Raw genomic sequence first — 18,271 nt, 5'->3', positions numbered from 1 at the left:
TTTCAGGCGATTGGTTAACAAATGCTATTATCTTGTCCATAACCGCCTTTTTAAGACTCTAAAAGACGAAAATACAGTCATTTTGACTAGATTTATTTTTTACAGACCTTTGGTGACCAAATGCAGTTATTTTGACTGAAAAAGGCTTTTAAGACACTTGAAGACCAAAATATAGTCATTTTGACCAAAAACATTTTTTCAGGCCATTGGTTACCTAATGCAGTTATCTTGTCTAAAACAGGCGTTTAAAGACTCTTAAAGACAAAAATACAGTAATTTTAGCTAAAAAAGTATTTTCAGACCTTTGCTGACCAAATGCAGGTATTTTGACTAAAAAAGGCTTTTTAGACACTTGGACACCAAAATAGTCATTTTGACCCAAACAAATGTTTCAGGCGATTGGTTACCAAATGCAGTTATCTTGTCCAAAACCGGCTTTTTAAGACTCTAAAAGACGAAAATACAGTCATTTTGACTAGATTTATTTTTTACAGACCTTTGGTGACTAATCGCAGTTATTTTGGCTAAAAAAGGCTTTTAAGACACTTGGAGACCAAAATATAGTCATTTTGACCAAAAACATTTTTTCAGGCATTTTGTTACGAAATGCAATTATTTTGTCTAAAAAAAGGCGTTTTAAGACTCTAAAAGACAAAAAATACAGCAATTATAGCTAAAAAAAGTATTTTCAGACATTTTCTGACCAAATGCAGTTATTTTGACTAATGCAGGCTTTGGAGACCTAAATAGAGTCATTTTGACCAAAAACATTTTTTCAGGCCATTGGTTACCAAATAAAGTTTATCTTGTCTAAAAGCGGTGTTTTAAGACTCTAAAAGTCAAAAATACAGTCATTTTGGCTAAAAAAGGTTTTCAGACCGTTGGTGACCAAATGCATTTATTTTGACTAAAAAGGGCTTTTTAGACACTTGGAGACCAAAATAGAGTAATTTTGATCAAAAAAATGTTTTCAGATCACTGGTAACGAAATGCAATTATCTTGTCTAAAACCGGCTTTTTAAGACTCTAAAAGACAAAAATACAGTCACTTTGGCTAAAAAAGTTTTTCAGACCTTTGGCGACCAAATGTAGTTATTTTGACTAAAAAAGGGCTCTTTAGACACTTGGAGACCAAAATAAAGTCATTTGGTTACCAAATGCAGTTATCTTGTCTAAATGCGGAGTTTTGAGACTCTAAAAGACGAAAATACAATCATTTTGACTACATTTTTTTCAGTTCTTTGGTGACCAAAAGGTAACGAAATGCAATGATCTTGTCTAAAACAGGCTTTTTAAGACTCTAAAAGACGAAAATACAGTCATTTTGACTAGATTTATTTTTTACAGACCTTTGGTGACCAAATGAATTTATTTTGACTAAAATAGGCTTTATAGACACCTGGAGACCTAAATAGAGTAATTTTGACCAAAAACATGTTTACAGGCCATTGGTTACCAAATGTAGTTTATCTTGTCTAAAAGCGGTGTTTTAAGACTCTAAAAGTCGAAAATACAGTCATTTTGGCTAAAAAAGTTTTTCAGACCTTTGGTGACCAAATGCATTTATTTTGACTAAAATGGCTTTTTAGACACTTGGAGACCAAAATAGAGTCATTTTGATCAAAAAAATGTTTTCAGATCACTGGTAACGAAATGCAATTATCTTGTCTAAAACCGGCTTTTTAAGACTCTAAAAGACAAAAATACAGTCATTTTGGCTAAAAAAGTTTTTCAGACCTTTGGTGACCAAACGTAGTTATTTTGACTAAAAAAGGGCTCTTTAGACAACTTGGAGACCTAAATAGAGTCATTTTGACCAAAAACATTTTTTCAGGCCATTGGTTACCAAATGTAGTTTATCTTGTCTAAAAGCGGTGTTTTAAGACTCTAAAAGTCGAAAATACAGTCATTTTGGCTAAAAAAGTTTTTCAGACCTTTGGTGACCAAACGTAGTTATTTTGACTAAAAAAGGGCTCTTTAGACAACTTGGAGACAAAAATAGAGTCATTTTGACCAAAAACATTTTTTAGGTCATTGGTTACCAAATGCAGTTATCTTGTCTAAAACAGGCTTTTTAAGACTCAAAAAGACGAAAATACAGTCATTTTGACTACATTTTTTTTTCAGACCTTTTGGTGTCCAAAAGGTAACGAAATGCAATGATCTTGTCTAAAACAAGCTTTTTAAGACTCTAAAAGACGAAATACAGTCATTTTGACCAAAAACATTTTTTAGGTCATTGGTTACCAAATGCAGTTATCTTGTCTAAAACAGGCTTTTTAAGACTCTAAAAGACAAAAATACAGTAATTTTAGCTAAAAAAGTATTTTCAGACCTTTGCTGACCAAATGCAGTTATTTTGACTAAAAAAGGCTTTTTAGACACTTGGAGACCAAAATAGTCATTTTGACCCAAAACAAATGTTTCAGGCGATTGGTTACCAAATGTAATTATCTTGTCCAAAACCGGCTTTTTAAGACTCTAAAAGACGAAAATACAGTCATTTTGACTAGATTTATTTATACAGTCATTTTAACAAGATTTATTTTTTACAGACCTTTGGTGACCAAATGCCGTTATTTTGGCTAAAATAGGCTTTTAAGACACTTGGAGACCAAAATAGTCATTTTGACCCAAAACAAATGTTTCAGGCGATTGGTTACCAAATGTAATTATCTTGTACAAAACCGGCTTTTTAAGACTCTAAAAGACGAAAATACAGTCATTTTGACTAGATTTATTTTTTACAGACCTTTGGTGACCAAATGCCGTTATTTTGGCTAAAAAAGGCTTTTAAGACACTTGGAGACCAAAATATAGTCATTTTGACCAAAAACATTTTTTCAGGCCTTTTGTTACAAAATGCAATTATCTTGTCTAAAAAAAGGCGTTTTAAGACTCTAAAAGACAAAAATACAGCAATTTTAGCTAAAAAAGTATTTTCAGACCTTTGCTGACCAAATGCAGTTATTTTGACTAATGCAGGCTTTGAAGACCTAAATAGATTCATTTTGACCAAAAACATTTTTTCAGGCCATTGGTTACCAAATGTAGTTTATCTTGTCTAAAAGCGGTGTTTTAAGACTCTAAAAGTAAAAAAATAAAGTCATTTTGGCTAAAAAAGTATTTTCAGACCTTTGCTTACCAAATGCAGTTATTTTGACTAATGCAGGCTTTGAAGACCTAAATAGAGTCATTTTGACCAAAAACATTTTTTCAGGCCATTGGTTACCAAATAAAGTTTATCTTGTCTAAAAGCGGTGTTTTAAGACTCTAAAAGTAAAAAAATAAAGTCATTTTGGCTAAAAAAAAGGTTTTCAGACCTTTGGTGACCAAATGCATTTATTTTGACTAAAAAGGGCTTTTTAGACACTTGGAGACCAAAATAGAGTCATTTTGATCAAAAAAATGTTTTCAGATCACTGGTAACGAAATGCAATTATCTTGTCTAAAACCGGCTTTTAAAGACTCTAAAAGACAAAAATACAGTCATTTTTGCTAAAAAAAGTTTTTCAGACCTTTGGCGACCAAATGTAGTTATTTTGACTAAAAAAGGGCTCTTTAGACACTTGGAGACCAAAATAAAGTTATTTGGTTACCAAATGCAGTTATCTTGTCTAAATGCGGAGTTTTAAGATTCTAAAAGACGAAAATACAATCATTTTGACTACATTTTTTTCAGTTCTTTGGTGACCAAAAGGTAACGAAATGCAATGATCTTGTCTAAAACAGGCTTTTTAAGACTCTAAAAGACGAAAATACAGTCATTTTGACTAGATTTAATTTTTACAGACCTTTGGTGACTAATCGCAGTTATTTTGGCTAAAAAAGGCTTTTAAGACACTTGGAGACCAAAATATAGTCATTTTGACCAAAAACAATTTTTCAGGCATTTTGTTACGAAATGCAATTATTTTGTTTAAAAAAAGGCGTTTTAAGACTCTAAAAGACAAAAAATACAGCAATTATAGCTAAAAAAAGTATTTTCAGACATTTTCTGACCAAATGCAGTTATTTTGACTAATGCAGGCTTTGGAGACCTAAATAGAGTCATTTTGACCAAAAACATTTTTTCAGGCCATTGGTTACCAAATAAAGTTTATCTTGTCTAAAAGCGGTGTTTTAAGACTCTAAAAGTCAAAAATACAGTCATTTTGGCTAAAAAAGGTTTTCAGACCGTTGGTGACCAAATGCATTTATTTTGACTAAAAAGGGCTTTTTAGACACTTGGAGACCAAAATAGAGTAATTTTGATCAAAAAAATGTTTTCAGATCACTGGTAACGAAATGCAATTATCTTGTCTAAAACCGGCTTTTTAAGACTCTAAAAGACAAAAATACAGTCATTTTGGCTAAAAAAGTTTTTCAGACCTTTGGCGACCAAATGTAGTTATTTTGACTAAAAAAGGGCTCTTTAGACACTTGGAGACCAAAATAAAGTCATTTGGTTACCAAATGCAGTTATCTTGTCTAAATGCGGAGTTTTGAGACTCTAAAAGACGAAAATACAATCATTTTGACTACATTTTTTTCAGTTCTTTGGTGACCAAAAGGTAACGAAATGCAATGATCTTGTCTAAAACAGGCTTTTTAAGACTCTAAAAAACGAAAATACAGTCATTTTGACTAGATTTATTTTTTACAGACCTTTGGTGACCAAATGAATTTATTTTGACTAAAATAGGCTTTATAGACACCTGGAGACCTAAATAGAGTAATTTTGACCAAAAACATGTTTACAGGCTATTGGTTACCAAATGTAGTTTATCTTGTCTAAAAGCGGTGTTTTAAGACTCTAAAAGTCGAAAATACAGTCATTTTGGCTAAAAAAGGTTTTCAGACCTTTGGTGACCAAATGCATTTATTTTGACTAAAATGGCTTTTTAGACACTTGGAGACCAAAATAGAGTCATCTTGATCAAAAAAATGTTTTCAGATCACTGGTAACGAAATGCAATTATCTTGTCTAAAACCGGCTTTTTAAGACTCTAAAAGACAAAAATACAGTCATTTTGGCTAAAAAAGTTTTTCAGACCTTTGGTGACCAAACGTAGTTATTTTGACTAAAAAAGGGCTCTTTAGACAACTTGGAGACAAAAATAGAGTCATTTTGACCAAAAACATTTTTTAGGTCATTGGTTACCAAATGCAGTTATCTTGTCTAAAACAGGCTTTTTAAGACTCAAAAAGACGAAAATACAGTCATTTTGACTACATTTTTTTTTCAGACCTTTGGTGTCCAAAAGGTAACGAAATGCAATGATCTTGTCTAAAACAAGCTTTTTAAGACTCTAAAAGACGAAATACAGTCATTTTGACCAAAAACATTTTTTAGGTCATTGGTTACCAAATGCAGTTATCTTGTCTAAAACAGGCTTTTTAAGACTCTAAAAGACAAAAATACAGTAATTTCAGCTAAAAAAGTATTTTCAGACCTTTGCTGACCAAATGCAGTTATTTTGACTAAAAAGGGCTTTTTAGACACTTGGAGACCAAAATAGTCATTTTGACCCAAAACAAATGTTTCAGGCGATTGGTTACCAAATGTAATTATCTTGTCCAAAACCGGCTTTTTTAAGACTCTAAAAGACGAAAATACAGTCATTTTGACAAGATTTATTTTTTACAGACCTTTGGTGACCAAATGCCGTTATTTTGGCTAAAAAAGGCTTTTAAGACACTTGGAGACCAAAATAGTCATTTTGACCCAAAACAAATGTTTCAGGCGATTGGTTACCAAATGTAATTATCTTGTCCAAAACCGGCTTTTTTAAGACTCTAAAAGACGAAAATACAGTCATTTTGACAAGATTTATTTTTTACAGACCTTTGGTGACCAAATGCCGTTAATTTGGCTAAAAAAGGCTTTTAAGACACTTGGAGACCAAAATATAGTCATTTTGACCAAAAACATTTTTTCAGGCCTTTTGTTACAAAATGCAATTATCTTGTCTAAAAAAAGGCGTTTTAAGACTCTAAAAGACAAAAATACAGCAATTTTAGCTAAAAAAGTATTTTCAGACCTTTGCTGACCAAATGCAGTTATTTTGACTAATGCAGGCTTTGAAGGCCTAAATAGATTCATTTTGACCAAAAACATTTTTTCAGGCCATTGGTTACCAAATGTAGTTTATCTTGTCTAAAAGCGGTGTTTTAAGACTCTAAAAGTAAAAAAATAAAGTCATTTTGGCTAAAAAAGTATTTTCAGACCTTTGCTTACCAAATGCAGTTATTTTGACTAATGCAGGCTTTGAAGACCTAAATAGAGTCATTTTGACCAAAAACATTTTTTCAGGCCATTGGTTACCAAATAAAGTTTATCTTGTCTAAAAGCGGTGTTTTAAGACTCTAAAAGTAAAAAAATAAAGTCATTTTGGCTAAAAAAAAAAGGTTTTCAGACCTTTGGTGACCAAATGCATTTATTTTGACTAAAAAGGGCTTTTTAGACACTTGGAGACCAAAATAGAGTCATTTTGATCAAAAAAATGTTTTCAGATCACTGGTAACGAAATGCAATTATCTTGTCTAAAACCGGCTTTTAAAGACTCTAAAAGACAAAAATACAGTCATTTTGGCTAAAAAAAGTTTTTCAGACCTTTGGCGACCAAATGTAGTTATTTTGACTAAAAAAGGGCTCTTTAGACACTTGGAGACCAAAATAAAGTTATTTGGTTACCAAATGCAGTTATCTTGTCTAAATGCGGAGTTTTGAGACTCTAAAAGACGAAAATACAATCATTTTGACTACATTTTTTTCAGTTCTTTGGTGACCAAAAGGTAACGAAATGCAATGATCTTGTCTAAAACAGGCTTTTTAAGACTCTAAAAGACGAAAATACAGTCATTTTGACTAGATTTATTTTTTACAGACCTTTGGTGACCAAATGCATTTATTTTGACTAAAATAGGCTTTATAGACACCTGGAGACCTAAATAGAGTAATTTTGACCAAAAACATGTTTACAGGCCATTGGTTACCAAATGTAGTTTATCTTGTCTAAAAGCGGTGTTTTAAGACTCTAAAAGTCGAAAATACAGTCATTTTGGCTAAAAAAAGGTTTTCAGACCTTTGGTGACCAAATGCAGTTATTTTGACTAAAAAAGGCTTTTAAGACACTTAGAGACCAAAATATAGTCATTTTGACCAAAAGCATTTTTTCAGGCAATTGGTTACCAAATGTAGTTTATCTTGTCTAAAAGCGGTGTGTTAAGACTCTAAAAGTCAAAAATACAGTCATTTTGGCTTAAAAAGGTTTTCAGACTTTTGGTGACCAAATGCATTTATTTTGTCTAAAATAGGCTTTTTAGACATTTGCAGACCAAAATAGAGTCATTTTGACCAAAAACATTTTTTCAGGCCATTGGTTACCTAATGCAGTTATCTTGTCTAAAACAGGCGTTTAAAGACTCTTAAAGACAAAAATACAGTAATTTTAGCTAAAAAAGTATTTTCAGACCTTTGCTGACCAAATGCAGGTATTTTGACTAAAAAAGGCTTTTTAGACACTTGGACACCAAAATAGTCATTTTGACCCAAACAAATGTTTCAGGCGATTGGTTAACAAATGCAATTATCTTGTCCAAAACCGGCTTTTTAAGACTCTAAAAGACGAAAATACAGTCATTTTGACTAGATTTATTTTTTACAGACCTTTGGTGACTAATCGCAGTTATTTTGGCTAAAAAAGGCTTTTAAGACACTTGGAGACCAAAATATAGTCATTTTGACCAAAAACATTTTATCAGGCATTTTGTTACGAAATGCAATTATTTTGTCTAAAAAAAGGCGTTTTAAGACTCTAAAAGACAAAAAATACAGCAATTATAGCTAAAAAAAAGTATTTTCAGACATTTTCTGACCAAATGCAGTTATTTTGACTAATGCAGGCTTTGGAGACCTAAATAATGTCATTTTGACCAAAAACATTTTTTCAGGCCATTGGTTACCAAATAAAGTTTATCTTGTCTAAAAGCGGTGTTTTAAGACTCTAAAAGTCAAAAATACAGTCATTTTGGCTAAAAAAGGTTTTCAGACCGTTGGTGACCAAATGCATTTATTTTGACTAAAAAGGGCTTTTTAGACACTTGGAGACCAAAATAGAGTAATTTTGATCAAAAAAATGTTTTCAGATCGCTGGTAACGAAATGCAATTATCTTGTCTAAAACCGGCTTTTTAAGACTCTAAAAGACAAAAATACAGTAATTTTGGCTAAAAAAGTTTTTCAGACCTTTGGCGACCAAATGTAGTTATTTTGACTAAAAAAGGGCTCTTTAGACACTTGGAGACCAAAATAAAGTCATTTGGTTACCAAATGCAGTTATCTTGTCTAAATGCGGAGTTTTGAGACTCTAAAAGACGAAAATACAATCATTTTGACTACATTTTTTTCAGTTCTTTGGTGACCAAAAGGTAACGAAATGCAATGATCTTGTCTAAAACAGGCTTTTTAAGAATATACAGTCATTTTGACTAGATTTATTTTTTACAGACCTTTGGTGACCAAATGAATTTATTTTGACTAAAATAGGCTTTATAGACACCTGGAGACCTAAATAGAGTAATTTTGACCAAAAACATGTTTACAGGCCATTGGTTACCAAATGTAGTTTATCTTGTCTAAAAGCGGTGTTTTAAGACTCTAAAAGTCGAAAATACAGTCATTTTGGCTAAAAAAGGTTTTCAGACCTTTGGTGACCAAATGCATTTATTTTGACTAAAAAGGCTTTTTAGACACTTGGAGACCAAAATAGAGTCATTTTGATCAAAAAATGTTTTCAGATCACTGGTAACGAAATGCAATTATCTTGTCTAAAACCGGCTTTTTAAGACTCTAAAAGACAAAAATACAGTCATTTTGGCTAAAAAATTTTTCAGACCTTTGGTGACCAAACGTAGTTATTTTGACTAAAAAAGGGCTCTTTAGACAACTTGGAGACAAAAATAGAGTCATTTTGACCAAAAACATTTTTTAGGTCATTGGTTACCAAATGCAGTTATCTTGTCTAAAACAGGCTTTTTAAGACTCAAAAAGACGAAAATACAGTCATTTTGACTACATTTTTTTTCAGACCTTTGGTGTCCAAAAGGTAACGAAATGCAATGATCTTGTCTAAAACAAGCTTTTTAAGACTCTAAAAGACGAAATACAGTCATTTTGACCAAAAACATTTTTTAGGTCATTGGTTACCAAATGCAGTTATCTTGTCTAAAACAGGCTTTTTAAGACTCTAAAAGACAAAAATACAGTAATTTTAGCTAAAAAAGTATTTTCAGACCTTTGCTGACCAAATGCAGTTATTTTGACTAAAAAAGGCTTTTTAGACACTTGGAGACCAAAATAGTCATTTTGACCCAAAACAAATGTTTCAGGCGATTGGTTACCAAATGTAATTATCTTGTCCAAAACCGGCTTTTTAAGACTCTAAAAGACGAAAATACAGTCATTTTGACAAGATTTATTTTTTACAGACCTTTGGTGACCAAATGCCGTTATTTTGGCTAAAAAAGGCTTTTAAGACACTTGGAGACCAAAATAGTCATTTTGACCCAAAACAAATGTTTCAGGCGATTGGTTACCAAATGTAATTATCTTGTCCAAAACCGGCTTTTTAAGACTCTAAAAGACGAAAATACAGTCATTTTGACTAGATTTATTTTTTACAGACCTTTGGTGACCAAATGCCGTTATTCCAACCTGGGACTTTGTAGGCAAGAGTTACTTGGCATGATAAATAGATAAATAGAAGACCAATTTAATATATAATGATTTTATTAATACATGTGTACAAAATTGTTAAAAAAGACACAGATGCAAAGGCATCAAAAGACAGTCAATATATAAAATATGTGATAAATAAAATAATGAACCATATCCTAGAGTAGTGGGGTCACCCAGGTCCAACATGTTTCGCCGACTCTGCAGACTCTGACTTAAAAAGGCTTTTAAGACACTTGGAGACCAAAATATAATCATTTTGACCAAAAACATTTTTTCAGGCCTTTTGTTACAAAATGCAATTATCTTGTCTAAAAAAAGGCGTTTTAAGACTCTAAAAGACAAAAATACAGCAATTTTAGCTAAAAAAGTATTTTCAGACCTTTGCTGACCAAATGCAGTTATTTTGACTAATGCAGGCTTTGAAGACCTAAATAGATTCATTTTGACCAAAAACATTTTTTCAGGCCATTGGTTACCAAATGTAGTTTATCTTGTCTAAAAGCGGTGTTTTAAGACTCTAAAAGTAAAAAAATAAAGTCATTTTGGCTAAAAAAGTATTTTCAGACCTTTGCTGACCAAATGCAGTTATTTTGACTAATGCAGGCTTTGAAGACCTAAATAGAGTCATTTTGACCAAAAACATTTTTTCAGGCCATTGGTTACCAAATAAAGTTTATCTTGTCTAAAAGCGGTGTTTTAAGACTCTAAAAGTAAAAAAATAAAGTCATTTTGGCTAAAAAAAAAAGGTTTTCAGACCTTTGGTGACCAAATGCATTTATTTTGACTAAAAAGGGCTTTTTAGACACTTGGAGACCAAAATAGAGTCATTTTGATCAAAAAAATGTTTTCAGATCACTGGTAACGAAATGCAATTATCTTGTCTAAAACCGGCTTTTAAAGACTCTAAAAGACAAAAATACAGTCATTTTGGCTAAAAAAGTTTTTCAGACCTTTGGCGACCAAATGTAGTTATTTTGACTAAAAAAGGGCTCTTTAGACACTTGGAGACCAAAATAAAGTCATTTGGTTACCAAATGCAGTTATCTTGTCTAAATGCGGAGTTTTGAGACTCTAAAAGACGAAAATACAATCATTTTGACTACATTTTTTTCACTTCTTTGGTGACCAAAAGGTAACGAAATGCAATGATCTTGTCTAAAACAGGCTTTTTAAGACTCTAAAAGACGAAAATACAGTCATTTTGACTAGATTTATTTTTTACAGACCTTTGGTGACCAAATGCATTTATTTTGACTAAAATAGGCTTTATAGACACCTGGAGACCTAAATAGAGTAATTTTGACCAAAAACATGTTTACAGGCCATTGGTTACCAAATGTAGTTTATCTTGTCTAAAAGCGGTGTTTTAAGACTCTAAAAGTCGACAATACAGTCATTTTGGCTAAAAAAGGTTTTCAGACCTTTGGTGACCAAATGCATTTATTTTGACTAAAAAGGGCTTTTTAGACACTTAGAGACCAACATAGAGTCATTTTGACCAAAAAAATGTTTTCAGATCACTGGTAACGAAATGCAACTATCTTGTCTAAAACCAGCTTTTTAAAACTCTAAAAGACAAAAATACAGTCATTTTGGCTAAAATTGTTTTTCAGACCTATGGTGACCAAACGTAGTTATTTTGACTAAAAAGGGCTTTTCAGACACCTGGAGACCTAAATAGAGTAATTTTGACCAAAAACATGTTTTCAGGCCATTGGTTACCGAATGCAATTATCTTGTCTAAAAGCGACGTTTTGAGACTCTAAAAGACAAAAGTACAGTCATTTTGAGTAAAAAAGTTTTTCAGACCTTTGGTGACCAAATGCAGTTATTTTGACTAAAAAAGGCTTTTAAGACACTTAGAGACCAAAATATAGTCATTTTGACCAAAAGCATTTTTTCAGGCAATTGGTTACCAAATGTAGTTTATCTTGTCTAAAAGCGGTGTGTTAAGACTCTAAAAGTCAAAAATACAGTCATTTTGGCTTAAAAAGGTTTTCAGACTTTTGGTGACCAAATGCATTTATTTTGTCTAAAATAGGCTTTTTAGACATTTGCAGACCAAAATAGAGTCATTTTGACCAAAAACATTTTTTCAGGCCATTGGTTACCTAATGCAGTTATCTTGTCTAAAACAGGCGTTTAAAGACTCTTAAAGACAAAAATACAGTAATTTTAGCTAAAAAAGTATTTTCAGACCTTTGCTGACCAAATGCAGGTATTTTGACTAAAAAAGGCTTTTTAGACACTTGGACACCAAAATAGTCATTTTGACCCAAACAAATGTTTCAGGCTATTGGTTACCAAATGCAACTATCTTGTCCTAAACCGGCTTTTTAAGACTCTAAAAGACGAAAATACAGTCATTTTGACTAGATTTAGTTTTTTACAGACCTTTGGTGTCCAAATGCAGTTATTTTGGCTAAAAAAGGCTTTTAACACCATTGGAGACCAAAATAGAGTAATTTTGATCAAAAAAATGTTTTCAGATCACTGGTAACGAAATGCAATTATCTTGTCTAAAACCGGCTTTTTAAGACTCTAAAAGACAAAAATACAGTCATTTTGGCTAAAAAAGTTTTTCAGACCTTTGGTGACCAAACGTAGTTATTTTGACTAAAAAAGGGCTCTTTAGACAACTTGGAGACAAAAATAGAGTCATTGGTTACCAAATGCAGTTATCTTGTCTAAAACAGGCTTTTTAAGACTCAAAAAGACGAAAATACAGTCATTTTGACTACATTTTTTTTCAGACCTTTGGTGTCCAAAAGGTAACGAAATGCAATGATCTTGTCTAAAACAAGCTTTTTAAGACTCTAAAAGACGAAATACAGTCATTTTGACCAAAAACATTTTTTAGGTCATTGGTTACCAAATGCAGTTATCTTGTCTAAAACAGGCTTTTTAAGACTCTAAAAGACAAAAATACAGTAATTTTAGCTAAAAAAGTATTTTCAGACCTTTGCTGACCAAATGCAGTTATTTTGACTAAAAAAGGCTTTTTAGACACTTGGAGACCAAAATAGTAATTTTGACCCAAAACAAATGTTTCAGGCGATTGGTTACCAAATGTAATAATCTTGTCCAAAACCGGCTTTTTAAGACTCTAAAAGACGAAAATACAGTCATTTTGACTAGATTTATTTTTTACAGACCTTTGGTGACCAAATGCAGTTATTTTGGCTAAAAAAGGCTTTTAAGACACTTGGAGACCAAAATATAGTCATTTTGACCAAAAACATTTTTTCAGGCCTCTTGTTACAAAATGCAATTATCTTGTCTAAAAAAAGGCAATTTTAGCTAAAAAAAAGTATTTTCAGACCTTTGCTGACCAAATGCAGTTATTTTGACTAATGCAGGCTTTGAAGACCTAAATAGAGTCATTTTGACCAAAAACATTTTTTCAGGCCATTGGTTACCAAATAAAGTTTATCTTGTCTAAAAGCGGTGTTTTAAGACTCTAAAAGTAAAAAAATAAAATCATTTTGGCTAAAAAAAAGGTTTTCAGACCTTTGGTGACCAAATGCATTTATTTTGACTAAAAAGGGCTTTTTAGACACTTGGAGACCAAAATAGAGTCATTTTGATCAAAAAAATGTTTTCAGATCACTGGTAACGAAATGCAATTATCTTGTCTAAAACCGGCTTTTTAAGACTCTAAAAGACAAAAATACAGTCATTTTGGCTAAAAAAGTTTTTCAGACCTTTGGTGACCAAACGCAGTTATTTTGACTAAAAAAAAGGCTTATTAGACACTTTGAGACCAAAATAGTCATTTTGACCCAAACAAATGTTTCAGGCTATTGGTTACCAAATGCAACTATCTTGTCCAAAACCGGCTTTTTAAGAATCTAAAAGACGAAAATACAGTCATTTTGACTAGATTTATTTTTTACAGACCTTTGGTGTCCAAATGCAGTTATTTTGGCTAAAAAAGGCTTTTAACACCATTGGAGACCAAAATAGAGTCATTTTGATCAAAAAAATGTTTTCAGATCACTGGTAACGAAATGCAATTATCTTGTCTAAAACCGGCTTTTTAAGACTCTAAAAGACAAAAATACAGTCATTTTGGCTAAAAAAGTTTTTCAGACCTTTGGTGACCAAACGTAGTTATTTTGACTAAAAAAAGGGCTCTTTAGACAACTTGGAGACAAAAATAGTCATTTTGACCAAAAACATTTTTTAGGTCATTGGTTACCAAATGCAGTTATCTTGTCTAAAACAGGCTTTTTAAGACTCAAAAAGACGAAAATACAGTCATTTTGACTACATTTTTTTTCAGACCTTTGGTGTCCAAAAGGTAACGAAATGCAATGATCTTGTCTAAAACAAGCTTTTTAAGACTCTAAAAGACGAAATACAGTCATTTTGACCAAAAACATTTTTTAGGTCATTGGTTACCAAATGCAGTTATCTTGTCTAAAACAGGCTTTTTAAGGCTCTAAAAGACAAAAATACAGTAATTTTAGCTAAAAAAGTATTTTCAGACCTTTGCTGACCAAATGCAGTTATTTTGACTAAAAAAGGGCTTTTTAGACACTTGGAGACCAAAATAGTCATTTTGACCCAAAACAAATGTTTCAGGCGATTGGTTACCAAATGTAATAATCTTGTCCAAAACCGGCTTTTTAAGACTCTAAAAGACGAAAATACAGTCATTTTGACAAGATTTATTTTTTACAGACCTTTGGTGACCAAATGCAGTTATTTTGGCTTAAAAAGGCTTTTAAGACACTTGGAGACCAAAATATAGTCATTTTGACCAAAAACATTTTTTCAGGCATTTTGTTACGAAATGCAATTATCTTGTCCAAAACCGGCTTTTTAAGACTCTAAAAGACGAAAATACAGTCATTTTGACTAGATTTATTTTTTACAGACCTTTGGTGACCAAATGCAGTTATTTTGGCTAAAAAAGGCTTTTAAGACACTTGGAGACCAAAATATAGTCATTTTGACCAAAAACATTTTTTCAGGCCTTTTGTTACAAAATGCAATTATCTTGTCTAAAAAAAGGCAATTTTAGCTAAAAAAGTATTTTCAGACCTTTGCTGACCAAATGCAGTTATTTTGACTAATGCAGGCTTTGAAGACCTAAATAGAGTCATTTTGACCAAAAACATTTTTTCAGGCCATTGGTTACCAAATAAAGTTTATCTTGTCTAAAAGCGGTGTTTTAAGACTCTAAAAGTAAAAAAATAAAGTCATTTTGGCTAAAAAAAAAGGTTTTCAGACCTTTGGTGACCAAATGCATTTATTTTGACTAAAAAGGGCTTTTTAGACACTTTGAGACCAAAATAGAGTCATTTTGATCAAAAAAATGTTTTCAGATCACTGGTAACGAAATGCAATTATCTTGTCTAAAACCGGCTTTTTAAAACTCTAAAAGACGAAAATACAGTCATTTTGAGTAGATTTTTTTTACAGACCTTTGGTGACCAAATGCAGTTATTTTGGCTAAAAAAGGCTTTTAAGACACCTGGAGACCAAAATATAGTCATTTTGACCAAAAACAAATGTTTCAGGCGATTGGTTACCAAATGCAATTATCTTGTCCAAAACCGGCTTTTTAAGACTCTAAAAGACGAAAATACAGTCATTTTGACTAGTATTTTTATAAAAAACCGGCTCTAATGGCCTGAAAACATGTTTTTGGTCAAAATGACTCTATTGTTTGTCTCCAAGTGTCTAAAAGGCCTATTTTAGTCAAAATAAATGCATTTGGTCACCAAAGGTCTGAAAACCTTTTTTAGCCAAAATGACTGTATTTTTGTCTTTCAGTCTTAAAACGCCGGTTTTAGACAAGATAATTCGTAACAAAAGGCTGAAAAATGTTATTGGTCAAAATGACTATATTTTGGTCTCCAAGTGTCTAAAAATCATTTTTTAGTCAAAATAACTGTATTTTTGACTTTTAGAGTCTTTAAACACCACTTTTAGACAATATAAACTACATTTGGTAACCAATGGCCTAAATGATTTTATTTTGGTCTCCCAAGTGTTTTAAAAGCATTTTTTTTAGTCAAAATAACTGCATTTGATCACCAAAGGTCAGAAAAACTTTTTTTTAGCCAAAATGACTGTATTTTTGTCTTTTAGAGTCTCAAACTCTGCATTCAGACAAGATAACTGCATTTGGTAACCAATGGCCTGAAAACATGTTTTGGGTCAAAATGACTCTATTTTTGGTCTCCAAGTGTCTCCAAAGCCTGTTGTAGTCAAAATAACTGCATTTGGTCACCAAAGGTCTGTAAAAAAAGATTTAGTCAAAATGACTGTATTTTCGTCTTTTAGAGTCTTAAAAAGCCGGTTTTGGACAAGATAATAGCATTTGGTAAGCAATCGCCTGAAACATTTGTTTTGGTCATAATGACTATTTTGGTCTCATAGTGTCTAAAAAGCCTTTTTTTTTAGTCTTAATAACTGCGTGTGGTCACCAAAGGTGTGAAAAACTTTTTTTTAGCAAAAAGTACTGTATTTTTTGTCTTTTAGAGTCTCAAAACGCCGCTTTTAGACAAGATAACTGCATTTTGTAACCAATGGCCTGAAAAAATGTTTTTGGTCAAAATGAATCTATTTAGGTCTCCAAAGCCTGTATTAGTCAAAATAACTGCATTTGGTCAGCAAAGCTCTGAAAATACTTTTTTAGCCAAAATGACTGTATTTTTGTCTTTTAGAGTCTCAAAACTCCGCATTTAGAGATAAATGCATTTGGTAACCAATGGCCTGAAAAAAACGTTTTTGGTCAAAATGACTCTATTTTGGTCTTCAAGTGTCTTAAAAGCCTTTTTTAGTCAAAATAACTGCATTTGGTCACCAAAGGTCTGTAAAAAAATTTAGTCAAAATAATTTTGCTTTCGTCTTTTAGAGTCTAGTCTTAAAAAGCCGGTTTAAGACAAGATTTGTCTAAAACCTGCATTTAGTCAAAATAAATGCATTTGGTCACCAAAGTGCTGAAAACCTTTTATTCTCCAAAGCCTGTTTTAGTCAAAATAGCTGCATTTGGTCACCCAAGGTCTGAAAACCTTTTTTAGCCGTGAAATACAAAGGTGTGAAATACTTTTTTTAGCTAAAATTACTGTATTTTTGTCTTTTAGTCTTAAAACGCCGGTTTTAGACAAGATAATTGCATTTCGTAACAAAAGGCCTGAAAAAATGTTATTGGTCAAAATGACTATATTTTGGTCTTCAAGTGTCTAAAAAGCATTTTTAGTCAAAATAACTGCATTTGGTAACCAATGGCCTGAAAAAATGTTTTTGCTCTAAATGATTTTATTTTGGTCTCCCAAGTGTTTAAAAAGCATTTTTTAGTCAAAATAACTTCATTTGGTCACCAAAGGTCTGAAAAACTTTTTTTGCCAAAATGACTGTAATTTTGTCTTTTGGAGTCTCAAAACGCCGCTTTTAGACAATATAAAGTACATTTGGTAACCAATTGCCTGAAAAAATGTTTTTGGTCAAAATGACTCTATTTAGGTCTCCAAAGCCTGTTTTAGTCAAAATAACTGCATTTGGTCACCAAAGGTCTGAAATACTTTTTTAGCCAAAATGACTGTATTTTTGTCTTTTAGAGTCTTAAAACGCTGTTTTTAGACAAGATAACTGCATTTGATAACCAATGGCCTGAAAAAAATGTTTTTGGTCAAAATGACTCTATGTTGGTCTCCAAGTGTCTTAAAAGCCCTTTTTAGTCAAAATAACTGCATTTGGTCACCAAAGGTCTGAAAACCATTTTAAGCCAAAATGACTGTATTTTTGTCTTTTAGAGTCTCACAACTCCGCATTTTGACAAGATAACTGCATTTAGTAACCAATGGCCTGAAAAAATGTTTTTGGTCAAAATGACTCTATTTTGGTCTCCCAATTGTCTAAAAAGCCTATTTTAGTCAAAATAAATGCATTTGGTCATCAAAGGTCTGAAAAACTTTTTTAGCCAAAATGACTTTTGTCTTTTAGAGTCTTAAAAGGCCTGTTTTAGACAAGATAATTTAATTTCGTTACCAGCGATCTGAAAACATTTGTTTGGGTCAAATTGACTCTATTTTGGTCTCCAAGTGTCTAAAAAGCCATTTTTAGTCAAAATAACTGCATTTGGTCACCAAAGGTCTGAAAACCTTTTTTTTAGCCAAAATGTCTGTATTTTAGAGTCTTAAAACACCGCTTTTAGACAAGATAAACTACATTTGGTAACCAATGGCCTGAAAAAATGTTTTTGGTCAAAATGACTCTATTTAGGTCTCCAAGGGTCTAAAAAGCCCTTTTTAGTCAAAATTACTACATTTGGTCACCAAAGGTCTGAAAAACTATTTTAGCCAAAATTACTGTATTTTTTGTCTTTTAGAGTCTCAGAACGCCGCTTTTGGTAACCAATGGCCTGAAAAAATGTTTTTGGTCAAAATGACTCTATTTTGGTCTCCAAGTGTCTTAAAGGCCTTTTTTAGTCAAAATAACTGCATTTGGTCTCCAAAGGTCTGTAAAAAAATGTAGTCAAAATGACTGTTATTGTAGTCTTTTAGAGTCTTAAAAAGCCGGTTTTGGACAAGATAAT

Source organism: Pelophylax lessonae (genome assembly GCF_965119305.1).
Source record: "Pelophylax lessonae genome assembly, chromosome: 3".
NCBI lineage: Eukaryota > Metazoa > Chordata > Amphibia > Anura > Ranidae > Pelophylax > Pelophylax lessonae.
This window is presented reverse-complemented; position numbering follows the sequence as displayed.